We start from the raw sequence: 18,201 nt of genomic DNA, 5'->3' as shown, positions 1-18,201 counted from the left end.
AGGAAATATAAGCAAATTTTAGTTCTGCTTAAAATCTATTTGCAGCTTTACCTTGTTTTCTTCTGATTTCAAAAGGGAAAAACATGAAGCACTTTCTGTATTTACCTGCACATGTATGTAAAGTAACTCTGGAAGGCTGTATGGCCCAGTGAGAGGGGTGATTCCCTACTCCAGGCCTTTGGTTGGAGAGTTGGGGCAGAACTGGGCAGACGGGTTACTAGGTTGGGAATAAAACTTGTCATGTATACCTTTCTTCATGTTCTTGTTTTAGAACCTGAAACACATATCTTTTCAAATAATACAATTTAAAATTAATTTAGAAAGAAAGAAAATGACTCCTTCCATGTTATTTCTCATCCAAGTAGAACTGCTGATCCAGGGTGCTGAGCCCAGCCTTTGTGGTTTGCTAAATGGCGGAGTGTCTTTCTTGGTGTCCTCTTACTTGTCTGGCCACCATAGACCTCGGTGAATTTGACCTAGCCTGTCTTTTAGTTTAGTCTAAGTAGGATATAACCTTATAGACACAACATACACAAATCTGATATAATAGCCATGCCCAAAAGACTCAGAAGCTGTATTGAGGAACTTACTCGTTTTCTACAGGGATGGCAGAAACAGATTAACGTTATGAAATATTGTTGGCATCAAATAGTCATTCTACAGAGGTCCTAAAAAGTGGCAACCCGGCTACTTTAATTCCATTATTTCTTCTCAAAGACAGCTCTAGACAGGAAGTAATCTCACTGAGACAGACGAATCTATATGGCTCTAATTTCCATATGAATTGCAAGATTTAGGAAGAGGCTTTGTGCCTGGAGTCTATAAGATGGATAAAAATGAACATCACATATGTCAGGAGAAGGCATCTTAATAAGGCCTAGGCTATGGGGAGAACCGAGGCCGATGCGGAGCATAAAAATATTCTAGTTTTTCTCCCTCTTGAATGTGGAACAGCAAGTTTAAAAAGTGAACAGTCTTTTTTATGGGTGGACTTCAGTAGTAAAGCAAATGCATCCTATTGCTCAATGCCAAAGAAAGAGAAGAATTTTGTGTGTTCTGTTATGTCACAGTCCTGTGGTGAGCCCTGAAGCGTAAATTGTAGACAATTCCCACAGCAGTAGTAAGGCGGACAAATTGCCTTTATATATTTTAAGGCATAAAAGTTAAGAGCTGACATAAGTAATAGCAAAAATTCATATGAGCTCAGGGGCCAAGTTGTAGTTGGTATGGCAACTATCACTTTGAATTTTCTCACCTTTGTGTAAAATAAAATCCTAGCTATATTCTTTCCATTAATGGAAACACATAACAAGGTGCTCGGTGGGTATGAGACCTGTGTCGAGACCAGCCCTTGAGACCAAGTGGATGAAATACTAGGAATGCAAGGTGAAGCAGTTATATTTTTTATTAAAGATTGTGTCTCTGGGGATAATATATGCCAAATAGAAACTTAATAAATTATCAGACTTATTGGGCTGTGTTTTCCCTTCAATTAAATGTTCCTTAGTTACAGCCATATATTCATTCAGTTCTTCATTCATTCACCTAACAAATATTTATGAAGCAGCTATTACATACCTGATACCATTTTAAGACTTCTGCAAGCAATAGTGAGCAAAAAAGACCAAAATTTTTGTCCTGATGAAGCTTTCATTCTGCTGGAGTAGATGGATTAAAAGCAAAGTATGTAAAACATAAACCATGTTAGATTGTTATAAATGATATGAGAAAAAATAAGCAGCCAAGAGAGATATAAAACACTGAGAGAGACTGAAATTTTAGATAAGTGACCAAGGAAAGCCTTACTGGGAGGCTGATTCCTGAGTAAAGACCCAAAGGAAATGAAGGAGTAAGCCATGTGCATATCTAGGGAAGGTGCAGCCCAGGAACCCTTGATTGAAAGGCCTTGAGGAAGAGCAAGCCTGGTGAGTTGAAGGAGTATTCTGGAGCAGCCTAATGAACAGGATAGAGTAGTAGGACATAAGTTAGAAAGGAAATGACGGTGGAAGGAGAAGGAGGGAAGGCTTCCTCAGGCCTTCATAGGTGAGGGTATTGAGGGAGTTTGGCTTATACTCAGGATGAGCTGGGAACTCATCAGAGGGTTCTGAGTGGAGGTGTAATAAGTCCTGGCCCACGTGTCAATGGGACTGTCTAGTTGCTGTGTTAGGAAGAGACTATAGTGGAGGCAGGATCTGAACCATGAAGACCCGGTAGGGCTACGGCAGTGATCTATGCAAGATATGGCCTAAGTTATAGCCGTAGAGCTGGTGAGGAGGTGAAGCTGTCAGATCCTGATTTATATTTTCATAGTTGAGTGAAAAATATTGATTGAATGATTGTGGGACATAAGAGAAAGAAGTCAAGATGAAACCCAGTTTTTTTGCCTGAGTAACTGAAATAATGGAGTTTCCATTTACTTAGAGGGAAGAGCTACAAGAAGAAGAAGTGTAGCAGGGACAGGTGAATATCAGCATCTCGATTTTGGACATAAGTTTGAGATGTCAATTAGTCTGATTGGAAAGGTCCAGTTGGAGATAAATGTATAATTATCACTGTGTAGAGAGTATTTAAAGCCAGAAGACTGGATGAGACTGCCCAAGAGGGAACTATCTAAGAGATCAAGATTTGGACTGCTGTGAGGGTGCAAGAAAGTATTGGATCAGTGTCCTAAGCCACCGGTTCCTGGTATTGATACAGTTAGGAACATGACGCTGTCACACCCTGGGTTTCTACTCACAGACCATTGAATCTGCAAGTGAATCAGAACAAAATTGGCCCAAGTTAGCTAACATCCCAGTTAGCGAACTCTTCTCCAAGCAGAGACAATGCCTGGTCTGTACCAAGTTCTTGGCTCCATCACTGTCCCGCTCCTCATGGCATTACTTCTTGCATTACCCACTGACCACACGCTTTAAAGGAGCCACTTCCATCACTCTCTAACCTGTTACACTGTTTTCTGTTGAATTTATTATGCTCTGTTACTATTCATTTATTTATTTATTTTCTGAAGCCCTCATTAGAACATAAACTCCTTGAAGAACACATGCCTTACTTGCTGCTATAACCCCTGTCCCCAGAAAAATGCCAACACATAAGAACAGTCCAATAAGTATTTTCTGTACAAATCATGATGTGGTCTGAAGGAGCCCCTGCACCCTCATAAATGGAGGAAGCAGACATCTTTGCCAATAATGTTCCCTCTGCCCAGAATGCCTGTCACTCTCTTGTGTACCCTTAAAGCTTTTCTTTTCTTTTTTTTTAATTCTCTCATTTCATCACATTCAGGCAAATGGAAATTATTTCTGAACTAAGTTTAGTTTTAATTCCAATCTGAGAAAATGGGGATATAGGTAGGGACTTTTTTTCTTTTTGGAAAAAAACCGTGTGACCATAGACACTGCCATTTTGGAGTTTATTTCTTCATTGCCAAAATGGGAAAAATAACATTCAGCTTACAATATATTAGATAAAATAAATTATATGGCTCTGTGAATGCTACATGCCTGCTTCCCTGAAGTTGACCCTGGCAGAAAACTCCCCCAGCTCCTTCTTCCCCTTCAATATGTCACGACATGGACAATTAAGGAATAAATGCCCTGCCCAGCCAAGCCAGGGAAGGGGAGAGTTGGGTGTTCTCTGCTCATCCCAGAGGCAGGCGGAGCTTCTACCAGGCTCTTCCTTGAGACTTGCAATCATCAGACCTCAAGACTTCCCCTGAGAAGAGTGTAGGCCTTGCCGTGCTGTTTTCTGCATTAAAGGGATCCCTGAGTCTTTGAGCTTGTGGAGAACACTACTCAATATACGACTTCTCCTGTTTGAATGATGTCAACAGTGCTCCACAGAATTTGCCTCAAGCAGTAGCAAGCAAAATAGAATTCCTCCCAAGTTGTGAGCATAGTAAGAGACAAAGACCTAAGGTTTTCTTGAGGACAACGCCTCACCTCTGTCTTTCTCCCCTCTGTACTGTCTGGTATCAACATAAGATTACCATTCCTAGTGTGCACCTTGAATCATGATAGTCCATGCTCTAAAATTTTCACAACCTCCCTGATATCTAACAAAAGATGCCTCTGCCATTCACAGTATTGTGCCACCATTTATTAGTTGAGGATTTATGGAAAGACATTTGACCTCTCTGTCTTGGTTTCCTCATCTATAGAATGTGGATAATTTTAGCACTTATAAGGTTGTTGTGAAGATTAGATGAATTAACACATTTAAGCGTTTAGAAAAATATCTGGCACATAAGGTTTGTTATTATTGATAACAATATATTGTTGTCAACTTTTGTCATTATGTGGTAGCAACTTTCCTAAAGGAATGAAATAAATAATGAAAAGAGCACAAGTCTTCGGCATCATGCAGATATATGTTTAAATTCTACATCCAAAATGTAGTAATTTTGTTATGTTAGGCAAGATGCCTAGTTTTTCACCAGAAAAGTGGAGTTAATAATTCCTACTTTATCTAATGATTGTAAAGGTTACATTGAATTACATTAAATAACATACAATCAATGTCCGCCCCATAACAGATGCATAATAAAGTGTAGTTTTAAAAAATCAACACTTTTGTTATTCAAACTCTCTTTTCTTCATGATGAAAATAGCTTTATTGAGATTATACAAAATAGTATATGCTTATTGTAAAAATAATGAACTATACATAAAAAATATGAGGAAAATAGTAAAAATTATCTGAAATCCCACCAGCCTAAGACAATTACCATCCACTCTTTACAGACTTGCCTTTCATGATTTTTTATGTATGTATACCCATATGCACACAGTTATGCAATATTTTATACTAAGTGTTATTTTTCTTTTATTATCTGTACTTTTAAACATCTTTATTGTGGTATAATTGGCATACAATAAACTGCACATATTTAAAGTGAAAATTTTGAAAATTTTTGACATGTGTACACACTATGAAACCATTGCTACAATCAAGATGGTGACTACATCCATCACCCCTGAAAGTCTCCTCTTACCCTTTTGTAATCCCTCTTTCCTACCCACCTTGCTTTCTGTCACTCTCGATTAGTTTGCATCTTCTAGAATTTTATATAAACAGAATCATATGGCATATGTTCTTTTTTGCCTGACTTGTTTCACTCAGCACAACTATTTTGAAATTTACCCACGTTGTCCCACATATCAAAGTTCATTCCATCTATTGCTGAATAGTAAACAGTGGTAGGATATATCGCAATTTGTTTATCCAGTCATTTGTTGATGCACATTTGGGTTATATTCAGTTTTTGATTATTACAAATAAATTGCTATGAACATTTGAATACAAGTCTTTGTGTAGACATATGTGTTCATTACTCCTCCTTAAATACCTAGGAGTAGAATGACTGGGTTATATGGTGGGTATGTGCTTAATTCTTAAAGAAAATTTCCAAACATTTTTCCAAAATGGTTGTACCATTTTACATTCCTACCAGCAGTGTATGAGAATCGCAGTTCAGTTCTTTCACAGCCTCACAAACACTTATTACAGTCAGTTTTTTTAAGACATTCTAATGGGTATTTACTACCTCATTGTGGTTTTGATTTGTATTTCCCTATTGTCTAATGACATTGACCATCTTTTTAAGTGCTTACTTACCACCTATATGTCTTCTTCAGTGACATATCTTCTCAAATCTTATATTTTATTGGGTTGTTTTCTTAATTTTTAGTTTTGAGGACACTTTATATATTCTGGATACAAATCTTTTACTAGATATGTGGGTTGCAAATATTTTCTCTTGATTTCTGGCTTGTAGTTTCATTGCCCGCCCTGCCCCCACCCCAAAAAAGAGGAGTTTTTTGTTTTGGTGAGGTCCAATTTATCGAGTTTTTATTTTATAGATCATTCTCTTGGTATTGTATTTATGAAATTTTTACTACATTCAAGGCCACAAAGACTTTCTCCTACATTTTCTTCTAGAAGTTTTATAGTTTTAGATTTTATATTTAATTCTATGATCGATTTGAGTTGTTTTTTTGTGTGTGGTGGAAGCTATGAATCAAAGTGCATTTTTTTGGTATATGAATATCCAATTGTTTTAGCACCACTTATTGAAAAGACAACATGTATACATCTTTTTTCCACCTTTGCATCTTTGTTGAAAGTCAATTGGCCATATATATATCGGTCATATTGGACTATTACTGGACTGTACATTCTGTTCTATTGATCTGTCTATCTTAATGCCAAAACTACACTATCTTGATTATTATATTTTTATAATAAATTTTGAAGTCAAGTAATTCTCCAACTCTGTTCTTTTTCAATGTTGTGTTGGATATTCTAGGTCCTTTGGATTTTCATGTGAATTTTAAAATCAACATATGAATTTCCATAAAAAAGCATGCTGCAGTTTTGATATTGTTTGCTTTGAATTTACAGATTGATTGGGAAGAAGGACGCAAATACTGTGAAACGTAATTGTGAAATATATTCATGTCTGCTTTAAAATAGTCAAAGTTGTTTAAATAAATATATTTTAAATGAATAAACTAGTTTATATAAATTAATCATATAATATTTGATTTTATGCACTTTTGTAAAATCATAGTTCTATAGCTAAATTTTATTTATTTATTTATTTTGCCTTATTCCTCTCTCCCTCCCACCCCCTTTCCAGGACAAATATAACCAAAGATACAATCAGTACATATTCAATCGTTATTACTTCCATGCTAAAAAAAGTCATTTTAAAATTTGTGACAGCCATGGAAACATGCCTTTTAGGTCTCTGAAGCCAGGGAGATTGTTTGACTTGTGGCCCCAGCTACCGAACTCTGCAATCCGTCATCATGTTGGCACAAAGACCATACTTCCCATGGGTTGCGCCCAGCCAGTGATTGAAAGTGGTAGGCCCAGTTCTGCAAAGTGTGGGGACTCTGACTAGCAACTTTGGTGGAGAACTTTCTATCAGCCTGGCCATACTTTCATAGAACTACAGTGTAGTCAAAGTCTGCCATCAAACCTGCTGTCCTCCCTCTCACTTTCTAGAAGACTTTCCCTGCCTCTTTCAGCAACTGCCTCATTTGCCTTACAGATTCTTTCTTTATAAATTTTTGCATGTCTAATCCATCTTAGTGTCTGCTTCTTGTAGGACTTGTACTAATAAAACATTTCTCATCATCTTGCTTTCTTTCTTTCTTAACAATATATCATGGCACTCCCCTTATATCAACTAGTATAGATCTAACCTATCCATGCATAATATTCCATGGGATGGTTGAATTTATTCAGCCATTCTCCAAATACATTAAAAATTGTATTTTTTCACTTGCAACAGGGCTTTAATAAATGATCTCTATATGTGTGTCTGCACGTGTTTCCTTACATTTGCACGTTTGTTTCTACGGAATAGATGTTTAAATGTGGAGTTTCTGTATTTTTATGATTAATAAATATTGCCAGTTTGCTTTCTAAAATGATAATATGAACTATATTATTATCATCTGAAATCCCAGCAAAAATTTGAGTTAATATTTGTTAAGATTTTTACCCTTCTAGTAGGTGTGAAGTGATATCTTACTGTTATTTTAATGTGCATTCCTCTAAATACTAAGGCAACAATATCAAAACCTGTAGGAACTATAGATGAACTTAAAGACGTAGAGAGTAAAATGGTGGTTGCCAGGGGCTGGGGGTTGGGGGAGGAGGGGAGACATTGGTCAAAGGGAACGGACTTTTAGTTATAAGACGAATAAGTTCTGAAGATCTAATGTACAGCATGGTGACTATAGTTAATAATATTGTATTGTATACTTGAAATTTGCTAAGAGGGTAGATCTTAAGCATTCTCACCAGAAAAAAAAAAAAAAAAGTTAATAACTGTGTGGGGTGATGGATTTGTTCATTAATTTGATTGTGGTGATCATTTCACGATGTATATAAATTTCAAATCATCACATTATACACTTTAAATAGGTGCAATTTTATTTGTCAATTATATCTCAATAAAAAAACCTATAGGAAATAATTTCCTAGACCATATTAATTATCAATATTGAACTGATAAGAAAATGGAAACTTAAGTAAACATTAAAATTTTTTAGATAATTAACTTATGATTTCTCATTTACAAAAGCAACAAATAGTTTTAGAGCTGAGCTATATCCAATCTTGAAAGAACAAGTAATTTAAATGTTATTTACAGAATTTCAGACAAAAGATTTATCAATTTAATTTATGATACTTGTTGAATCTTAATACCAAAAATCTTATAAAGAAAACATATTTAAAAAATCTATAGATCATTATCCTTCATGGGCATAGACATAAAAAGTCTAAGAAATGTATTAGTTAATTTAATTTAGCAGCATATCCAAAGAATAATTCATTGTAAACAAAGAGAGTTTACTTCAAGGTATTTTAATATTAGAGAATCTATCAATATAATGAATTTCACCAGCAAATTAAAAGATAAAACCATTTAATCACACAAATAGTAAGAAATCATTTAATAAAATTCAACAGCCAATCCTAATAAATCCCTATAGAAAACAGAAATGAAAGTCACATAAATATCACAGAGAATATTTGCTGGAAACATCAGTGTAAACAATAAAATTCATGGGACAGAAAGGAGATGGTCTTATTCTGAAGATTTTAATGAATGAAATAAAATAACATTAGAAAATAAAATAATTGATTTAAAGACTGTATGAGAAAAATTTGCATTTTTAATTAAGATAAAAATATAAAATCCCCAAAATAGAATAACAAGAAAATTATAAGACCTATAAAAAGAACACCATCAAAACTTATTGAGTTGCACAAAACCACATATGAAAAAAATATGTTGGTCCTAGATGAATGGCTTAATATCATAAAAATATCAATTCTCCCCAAATTTGTAAGTAAAATTAATGGAATTTTAAGAAGCAGTAAATTATCTTAAGTTTCACAAAACAGAAAAATATCTTAAAAGTGATAAGAAATTTAAAAGGAAAAGTATTGAGGGAGAACTTGTCTTCCAAGAACTAAAATGTAATATTAAGCCACAGTAATCAAAATAGTATGGTATATTATCATAATAATAGTCTCAAATGTAAGTGGAATACACCAGAAAGCCCAGATAGACCCCAGCTTAAGCAGATTTAGTATATACAGTTCAATAAAAGTATTATGTAAATGATATAAATTTAACTTGCACAACTATCTATATGTAAGAAATTATATCTATACCTCACACCATTAAAGGATATTGATAATGATATGCCAAAAAATGCAAAAAAAAAAAAAAAAGAAGAAAAAGGAAGGAAGGAAGAGAGGAAACAACAGGAATGACAACATTATAATCAGCTAATGGTAAGAAAGAAAGTACCAAAGAGGATAAAGATAAGCACTTTGTGATGTTATGAAGAAAAATCAAGAATTTTAAACCTCTGTGCACCAATAACATAACAACTAAATATATAAAGCAGAGAGGATCAGAAGCACAAAGTAATCTAAGAATAAAATTACAGTGGGAGAGTTTAATACACACTTTCAGAAATGGATAGCTATAAAGTAAAGAAAATAAGCACAAATAATTGAATAACATAATTAACCAAGTCAGTTATACATAGAGACATATCTGCATTATTTAAATTTAATAAAGAGATCATCAATGAGTTTGTTTAGAAATTTTAACATAATTTCTCTGGGTATTTTGTTTCAAGCTATGGATTCAAGTATTTTTTCAACAAATGGGATTTTTAACAATTTGTTTTCAATTCCTGTCTCTCTCTACTTCTGTTCTGTTTTTCCTTCCATAATTCCTATTATCTGCATGTTGTAGAAATAATTCCTATTATCTGCATGCTGTGTTTCCCAGTTCAGCCCTCCAAACTGTCTTATCTTCTCCTGATTTCCACCTTTTTGTGTTTTTGTTGTGATGTGAGATTTTCATTCCCTGGGTCTTACAGGCCACTGGTAGATCCTCAAGGGAAATTGTCATTTTCTTTTAACGATTGGTAGATTTTTAATTTGAAAATCATTTTTTATTCCTCCAAGCAATGCCTTTTTTCTTTTGATTGTTGTTGTTTGTATGTGCCATAATCTAATTTTTGTAATTTCTCATTAGTATTTTATCCAAGTCACCAACTGCCTCCCTAGCAATTCTCTTTCACTAGCTGCAGCGTGATCTGCTTCTTTTTCTTTTCTGGCTGATGGGTTTCTTGAGGTGCTATTTTTCTCTGTCCATTCATGACTGACTTTGTGGCTCTAGACCAGTCTGGTCCTCCTAAGCAGAGCGAATCCTGAGAGTGGAGAAGGTGAGTGGTCTTCCCTTCTGAGGGTGGCTGTACACAAGCCCAAAAAATGGAAGGTGCTCTGCACCCTGGGCTTCTTAGCTGTGATGATCCCAGGCTTCCAGCTTCAGGGTAGAGAATACTTAGCCCACAGCTGTCCCCCAACCCATGGCTCTCTGAGGGCCCCCAGAAACCTCTAGGTGCTCCCAGTTACATCTACAAAGCCTGTTTGGTCCTTCCTCTTGTGTCTCCAGGGACTAATTTTCTCCAGTATCTTCACCTTTCTGATTTTTGCCCATGAATTCTTGGCTGCTGTCTCCAGGTTTTCCTCAGGACCAGAGGAGGAATGTCTTGATTTTACTCTTCACCCAGGTCCCAACAGATTTCCCATCCTTGATCCATCATATGGATCCCATTTTCTGGCCCCAGCAACTCCTCTGGCAAGGAGCGATGGTTGATAATCACATTGCATTGGAGGTGGGAGTAGAGAGCCAACTGGAATCCCAGATTCCTGCTATTTTCTCAAATATATCCCGTGTATGTTTCAAAAGGACAACTTGTGTCCCTTAAAATTGACCCAAATATTCTTGCTTCATTCCTTTGCTTATGCCTGGAATGCTTCATTCTCATCACTTTCCCAGTCAGTAAATATTACCCATTCTTCTAAGTCCACCTTAAATAATATCTCCTCCTTGAAGCATTTCTACTTTTTTAGTTTTCTACTATGTATTCACATATTTTATGTTTCATATGCAACATTCTTACTTTCCCTTAAAACATAGTTAACACAAGTGCCCCAAGTTGATAAAATTAGGCATAGAACAAAAAGGGATATTAAATGTTCTCAAGTAATACCACGTGAAATAAAAACCTTAATTTTGAATGCATACAGGATTCAGAGAGGTCTCCCCATCCACGTACCATGTGGCAGGATCAGGACTTTGGTGATTTGCAGAGCACGTGCCATGGCCCTTGGCAGCCTCCTGTCAGCTCCTGCTCTAGGTCCTGAAGGCCAGTCTCCTCAGATCTTCCAATTTTAAAGAGAACCTAGAAACAGGAATTTTTATATGAAAATTCACAATTTTAAAAATATTGCAACATATTTAAAATTTTTAAAACACAGTGCCAATCAGTATACCTGCAGGTGGTTTGCTGCAATTTCTGATGTAAAGCGAGAAGGGACCATGAATCTTATTTCTATTTGTGTTTTATCTCCTGCTGGGAGGTAGAGCATTTATCGATCCTACCTTGAATGTGATCATTCCCTCCCCCTCCATTGGCCACCAAAGGCACTCTGTATGTCTCCTGTAGCACATTATAATTTTTCTTTGCATTTTATGTGTTTTTATATGCACTTAATTTTTCTGTCTTCTTTATTAAAGTACTTATTCCTTGATGGCAGAAACGTACTCATCCTATTATCTCTTGCATTGTCTAGCTAATGCATCCCTCTCAGAATGAGCTCAATAAAAATATATTGAATTAACTCCCCTTCCTCCCTCGTATTAAAATTACCATTCATACAGATTCATCTAAATGCCAAGCAAAGTAGCTACATGAATAAACTCAGTCAAAATAATGTAGGAAAGAATGATGTGTTACCCTCGGGAGTATTTGCCTGTAAAAGACCATCTTGCTAACTCCTAAGCCTGTCTGGATGGTGAATAATGGAATAATTGGGGTCTGTGTTGCCTCTGTTAGTGTTGCTTCTGTTCATTTTGAAGACTACACGTGCCTGCATGAGCTCCTCTCTCTAGATTTCAAACTTCTGAAGAAAGACACTACTTGGTATTTTCTCTAGGAATTGAGAAGGGAACAGAGGCACCAAATAGAGGAAATTTATCCTTGTTCATTCCTGCTTCTTCTATTCATCCCTCTCCCTCTAAGAGATTTTGGCGCCTACTCTCAAATTTGGGACTAAAGATTTCATAAAGTTACTTTTTCAATTAAAGTTTTTGTCTGTTTGTTTAAGCTTTTTTTTTTTTTTTGATGAGGAAGATTTGCCCTGAGCTAACATCTTTGCCAGTCTTCCTCTATATTGTATGTGGGTTGCCACCACAGCATGGCTGCCAATGAGTGGTGTAGGTCTGTGCCCAGGAACTGAATCTTGGCTGCCGAAGCGAAACACGCTGAACCCAACCACTAGGCCACGGGGCTGGCCCTAGCATTTTTTTAAGAGGAAATTATGTTATCAAATCTTTTTGGATTTGATAGTTACAATCTCTCTAACTACATGGTTTCGAGTTACTCAGAACTTTCAACACTTTTTTGCACATAACTCAGCTTTTAACCATACTTAAAGTGATCATCAGTATTCAGGTAAAGTAAAAGGAAGGGTCAAGATTTGGCATAAAATTCTTGTATACGTAAAAGAAAAAAGTCACAAATTTAAACAATGATGATAATAATAATCATAATTACAATTTAATGAGCTCTTACTGTGTTCCAGGAACTAGCTAAGCAATTAAGTATTAACTCATCTAATCCTTGTAGCAACCATTTGAAAAAGTAATATATCTCCATTTTACATATGAGAAAAGTGAGGCATATGAGCTTTACTCGTCCACGGATACAGAGCTAACATATGGAGGAGACACGATCCAACCCAGGCAGTCTAACTCCAGAAGTCTCCAGAACCCTCAACCATGCAATATGCTACTTTCCGCTAAGGAGGATAAAGTGTTTTCAATCGTAGAAGAAATACATTATATCAACTTACATAATGTTGTTATTAAATCCAGCAAGTTACAAGGCCCTTGGGTGATTATTTAAGTATAACTATTAATAAGTTCGTACTGAGAATGCCCAGCTCATCCTCCACAGGTCTGAAGGAGCTCCTAATCAAACAGTAAAATATAGTCCTATCGCCTAAAATGGGACTAAGATACACTACTCTAGCAACTCATTTCATTCTAGGGAACTTAAAAAAAAAATCACATCTCTTTAGCAAATCCTTTGAGTTAGATAAACTTTTATCTAACTAAGCATTATAAATCTCTGTGGGACCCAAGGGTCATAGTACTAATCTAATTAAAACTGTTCCCTTCTGTCCACTGGAGAAACCAGTATTGTTCTTTACAACAGAATCCTGTCCTAACTTAAGGAAGGGCTTTGGTGTTCTCGTCTTACTTAAATAGTCTCATTGGGCCCAACTCCAAAGGGATATTAATAGAATTTAGAGGTTCCAGTGGATAAGACATTGCACTTTTCTGGAAATGGAAGGAATGAAGATGGGGGTGGGGGAGGTTGACAGGTGCAGATGAAGACAACAGCGAACATGGGTAGCCTTAGAAAATAAGTGCCAGGATTTAGCATTGCTGTGTCTCCCTTTCTTTTATTTTTTTTAACTAGGAGATTGGAATCTACAAATAAGACTATAAAAAATGTGAAATCTAGGTTTTACTCTTATTAAATTTTTGAGTCTAGATTTCTATGACTCATAAAGAAACTCTGAAGTGAGTGCAATAGAGATCAAAAATGATAATTTGAAGTAACACCCATGAAGAAGTGCTCAGGGAGTGAGGAATTATTTAGTGTGAAACAGAGAAGATTGGGGAATAATTTAAACATTGTTCAAAGATATGAAGAAAAATTATTCATCTCCTTCCTATTGAGAGCTAACAGCAGGAAATGGGCTTCTGCTGCTATCTGAGGAATTCATGTTATTACAGAAAATAGTTTCCTCAGGCAAAAGTTTTTAGGTATTTTTTCAGGAATGTATTATTGAAAGAGATTTGTGGATCTTTTTTTCTGAAAGTCTTTAAACACAAAATGTTTCCTCATCAGTTTGGTCTTGTTTAGATATAATTTTATAAAAGATGTAGGGGTGAAAATAATAGCATTTCCTGAATTCTTAAAACCTAAAAATGGAAACAGGATCATTTTTTTTCGTGAAACGATTGTGATGAATATGAGAGTAAACACAGTAAAATATATCATATTTTTAATGCTTCATCTTTTGATGCAGAATACTGGCATGCATCTGTATACACAGAAATTTATATTTTAGCCATGCACATATGAAAAATAAAATGATTAAATTGTATAAATAAAAACTGCTCTAGGAAAACCTCATGACATATTGTGTGATGCAACTTGACCTTGAAAACATAAGAACCCACCGCTCAACTATAAGGAAGACACTTCATTGTCAAAATAAACTGAGTAAACATTGATTTATGCTGTTCTGAAATGTTTCCCTCCGGGGCCTCTCTGCCTGCTCCCTCTCCTTTCTCTGCACACATGCTCTGCCTTGGGAATCATTGCTTAGCGAAACCCTTAGCAAAATGTGAGTGATTGCTCCCACAGCCAATCCAGGTGTGGGCCATAACTAGCACTCTGGAGTCAGGCTGCTGGACTAAGGGGATGACTCACAAATTGTGTCTCCAGCAGCTTTTTAAAAGCTATCATTTGCTTGTGTTGAGGACACTTTCTTTTTCCCCATGGCTGTGGGATAATACTTTTTAAAAATTCTATGCTTACTTTTTAGCACCATACACCACCCAGGACCAAGGACTTTATTTTCCAATATCAATGGCATTGAAATCTCATTAATTGGGACAGCTAATATTATAAATTTAAAGTTTATATTAATTTGGAAAAGGGGGCTGATTGACAATTATTTTTACTTAGCAAATCTTTCCCCCAAATTGTTCTAAATTGCAGCTTGAGCTAAATTACAGGAGGAATGCTTAAAATACTTAAGTGAATGGGTGATTTTGAAACACTTTCAGAAACGCCCACATGCTTACAATTTATATGCTAGCTTGAAAGCATTTCTATTTTTTTAGACTGAGTTCCTTAGCACCTCTGTAGGAGTTTGTTAGTCTAGTTTGGAAAACCTTAGTTAAAACTAATACAATTGCATTCATTTTAACATCATGCCATAGTTTTTTTTCCCACTCAGTCCTGATTGCTTTTTTCCTGCTCGGCCTGGGTTGGTAAGGTTTCATCATATTTTTGTGCTGCCGCATGATCAATATAAGTGGATTGCTAAATTTGACCAGTCTTTAACGGGTCATAGAGAGAACTGTTTCATACACGTTATTTCCTGAAATGTCTGCCTGCACTGAAATTCTAGTCAAGAGCTTTTTGTTTAGATATCATTCTGTGACTATACTTATTGACCACCTACTGTAGTTCAGGCATTGTGCTTGATGATGGGGGACTAAAGGATTTAAGGTAGACATACTCTCTGACTCCACTGAGCTTAATAGGAGATACAGCTAATGAGAGCTGAGATAAAGGTAATCAAGAGTCTAACAAACACAGCGTGGGAGGGGCTGTTGTGGGAGAAGTACTAGGTGGTGTGGATTCAAAAGAAGACTTCTAAGACGAAGAGATGTCTACAGAGAAACAGTATGAGTTACATGATTGATGACAGGTGAAGGTGGCAAAGAGTCTACTAAGCAAGAGCGAACAGTCTGTTCCATTGCCTTTACAGGATTGAAGGTTGATGAGTCTGACTGGAGGTAAAAGTATCAAGAAATGAAATTGGAGAACTAATCAGGGGTCATATCACAAAGGACCACGTCAGCCATGTTAAGAAAATCATATTTTATCCTACGGATAATGAAGAGTCCATGAAATATTTTAGAAAGGGTAAACATAATCAGATTTGTTTATTTAAAAAAATTTTTTTAAAGATTGCTATATCTCGTATGTGGGAAATTGATTGGAGGGAATAAGAATGAATTCAAGGAGAAACCAACACAACCGTGAACTCTCGTTTTCCTCCAATGAACTTTTGCTCAAAACTACCCTCCCCAATTTCTTCCTAGAACCTAATAAAAGCTGGCTTGCCCTTTGTCCCTTTGGACTTGCCTATAGTTCTCCATAGTTTGCTTGTCTCGAATTGCAATTCCTCCACTACTGCCGAACACGCACATTTTTCCTTAAATAAAATTGCTCTTCACTCTGTTTAAGGTTGACAAGACAAATAAGGAGACTATTGTAATAAACTAGGCAGTCTTGGTATATCTAAATAATAACCTAGAATAATACCAATATGTTGGAGAGAAGTAGAAAGGAAGTGAATGAGGTTTGTTGATTGACAGGGTATGAGGTAGTAAGGGAGAATAAGATGATTTCAGTTTAGAACACATTCAATTTTATGTAATGGGAAATTTAAAGATAGATAGAGAGTGAACAGTTCAATCTTCAAATGTACACATAAAGCTCAAGAGAGAAAAATGGACTAATGATCCGAATCTTGAAACCATCAGACTATCAATGGTCATTGAAGCCATGGAGTAGAATGTGTCCACCCAAGAAGGACAACAACAGCACAGGGCAGACCCTAATGGATGTTCAAGTATCAGAGAAAAGAGATTTCTATACTTTTTGCTTCAACCACCCACATATAATTCATTCCTCAACCAAGAGCTTCATGTCCATGGCTTGAGAAGTAAACAACTTATAAGAAAGTGGAAATTCTGAGCATAAACATTATTTTCAGGAAATTTTATTAAGAAGGGATTATCAAGTTGGAGAGGTATTTTTTAAATGGAAGAGACTTAAGCCATTTTTAATATTGAAAGGAAAGTAAGATTGTCCTCTCAGCAGGAAGGAGAAAAGATGGGTTTCTTCTCAGCAGGAGGGATAGAGGAAAGAATGGGGCAGAAGCTAGTGAATACCTCCTTCTTTAAATTCCCTCTCCCATGGCATATTTAGCATATAATGTAGCTTTTCTAAGGTAGTCTCTTTTATTGTTTATTTCCTGTGTTGGTCTTGTCTATTAATTGCTTCTAAGTGTCTTGAAAGTGGGCAATCACAGTTTACACCATTTCCATCAGTGAGGTTAGAGATGTGGCTCAGGATCATTCCCCAAATGAGTCCTGCGAACTTCAGGACAAAATATTTAACTATTTTTCCTTCTTTTGTAGAAAGAGAGAATACTAACAGATCATGAAAATGCAACATCAACTAAAGTCTCTCTGCCCTTTTTTTCCCTAAAATACAGGCTGCCTGGCTACTCTGAGGGAATATGAGAAATGTCCTCTAATCTGTGATTAAAATAATACTGCTTCTTTGCTCTTTATTTATTTAGATATATAGACAAAGATATATGGATTAGGGAGAGATTGGCCTTTTTAGCCCAAATAAAGGAAAAGAAAGGTTTATCCTACTTCATCAAAAGTCTATCATTTCTGAGTAGCATAAGGAATAAAAAAGGTTCCAGTCCTCGCCCTTTCATTGGGGTCTTCTGGTCTAGATCACAAATACCCCGTTGGGCAGCTGTGGGCAACCGCCATGTTACTAACACAGTGTATGAGTAAGCAAAGGCCAGCTTTGAGGCTCAGGACATTTCTTGTTAAGGGTAACTCTCCACCTCAAGGGAGAGGACTAAAGCAGGCTGGACAATGCACTGACTAGTGAATTGTGAAGCATATTGACCCATGTCTGACATTCCCACTTCAATGCAATTAAAAGAATCTAAGAACATTCATGACCAAAGCAGGGAGGCATCCTCAGGTTTGGCAGATATTGTTTTAGTGATGTGAATACAGCAATACAACTTACAAATCTATCATTTGTGGATTGATTTCTAAAATATTTTTCAGATATGGTGAGACACGTTTCCTGTTAATAGTTAATAAACATAGAATTCAGAATTGTACATCCAGAGTTAGGAGACATACCAGGTCCCACTGTTGAAATATGCCAGTGTTTTTGATGTGTTTTTCCTTTAAGGAGGTAATATAGTCAAATGATATACAATGAGAAAGTTCAAAACCCCTCAGAACAGAGCGTTTCAATTATTTTTTCCCCCTGCTGCCATTCTATGTAAGCATCGTGGGAGACACTATTCTGTATTTCACTTATATCTCAGTTTTTTGTTTCGTGCCTACTTTTCCAAAAACTATGTCGTTAAATAAATGTCCCTGAAATGGAGTCCACAGTCTTTATTTGTCACTATCTTCCCTACTGACCCTGTGCTCTTTCTCTTTCCCCCAGC

The sequence above is a fragment of the Ceratotherium simum genome, chromosome 19 (assembly GCF_057802395.1).
Source record: "Ceratotherium simum simum isolate JZ-2026a chromosome 19, ASM5780239v1, whole genome shotgun sequence".
In the NCBI taxonomy this organism is placed as follows: Eukaryota; Metazoa; Chordata; class Mammalia; order Perissodactyla; family Rhinocerotidae; genus Ceratotherium; species Ceratotherium simum.
Note: the sequence above shows the minus strand (reverse complement) of the source record.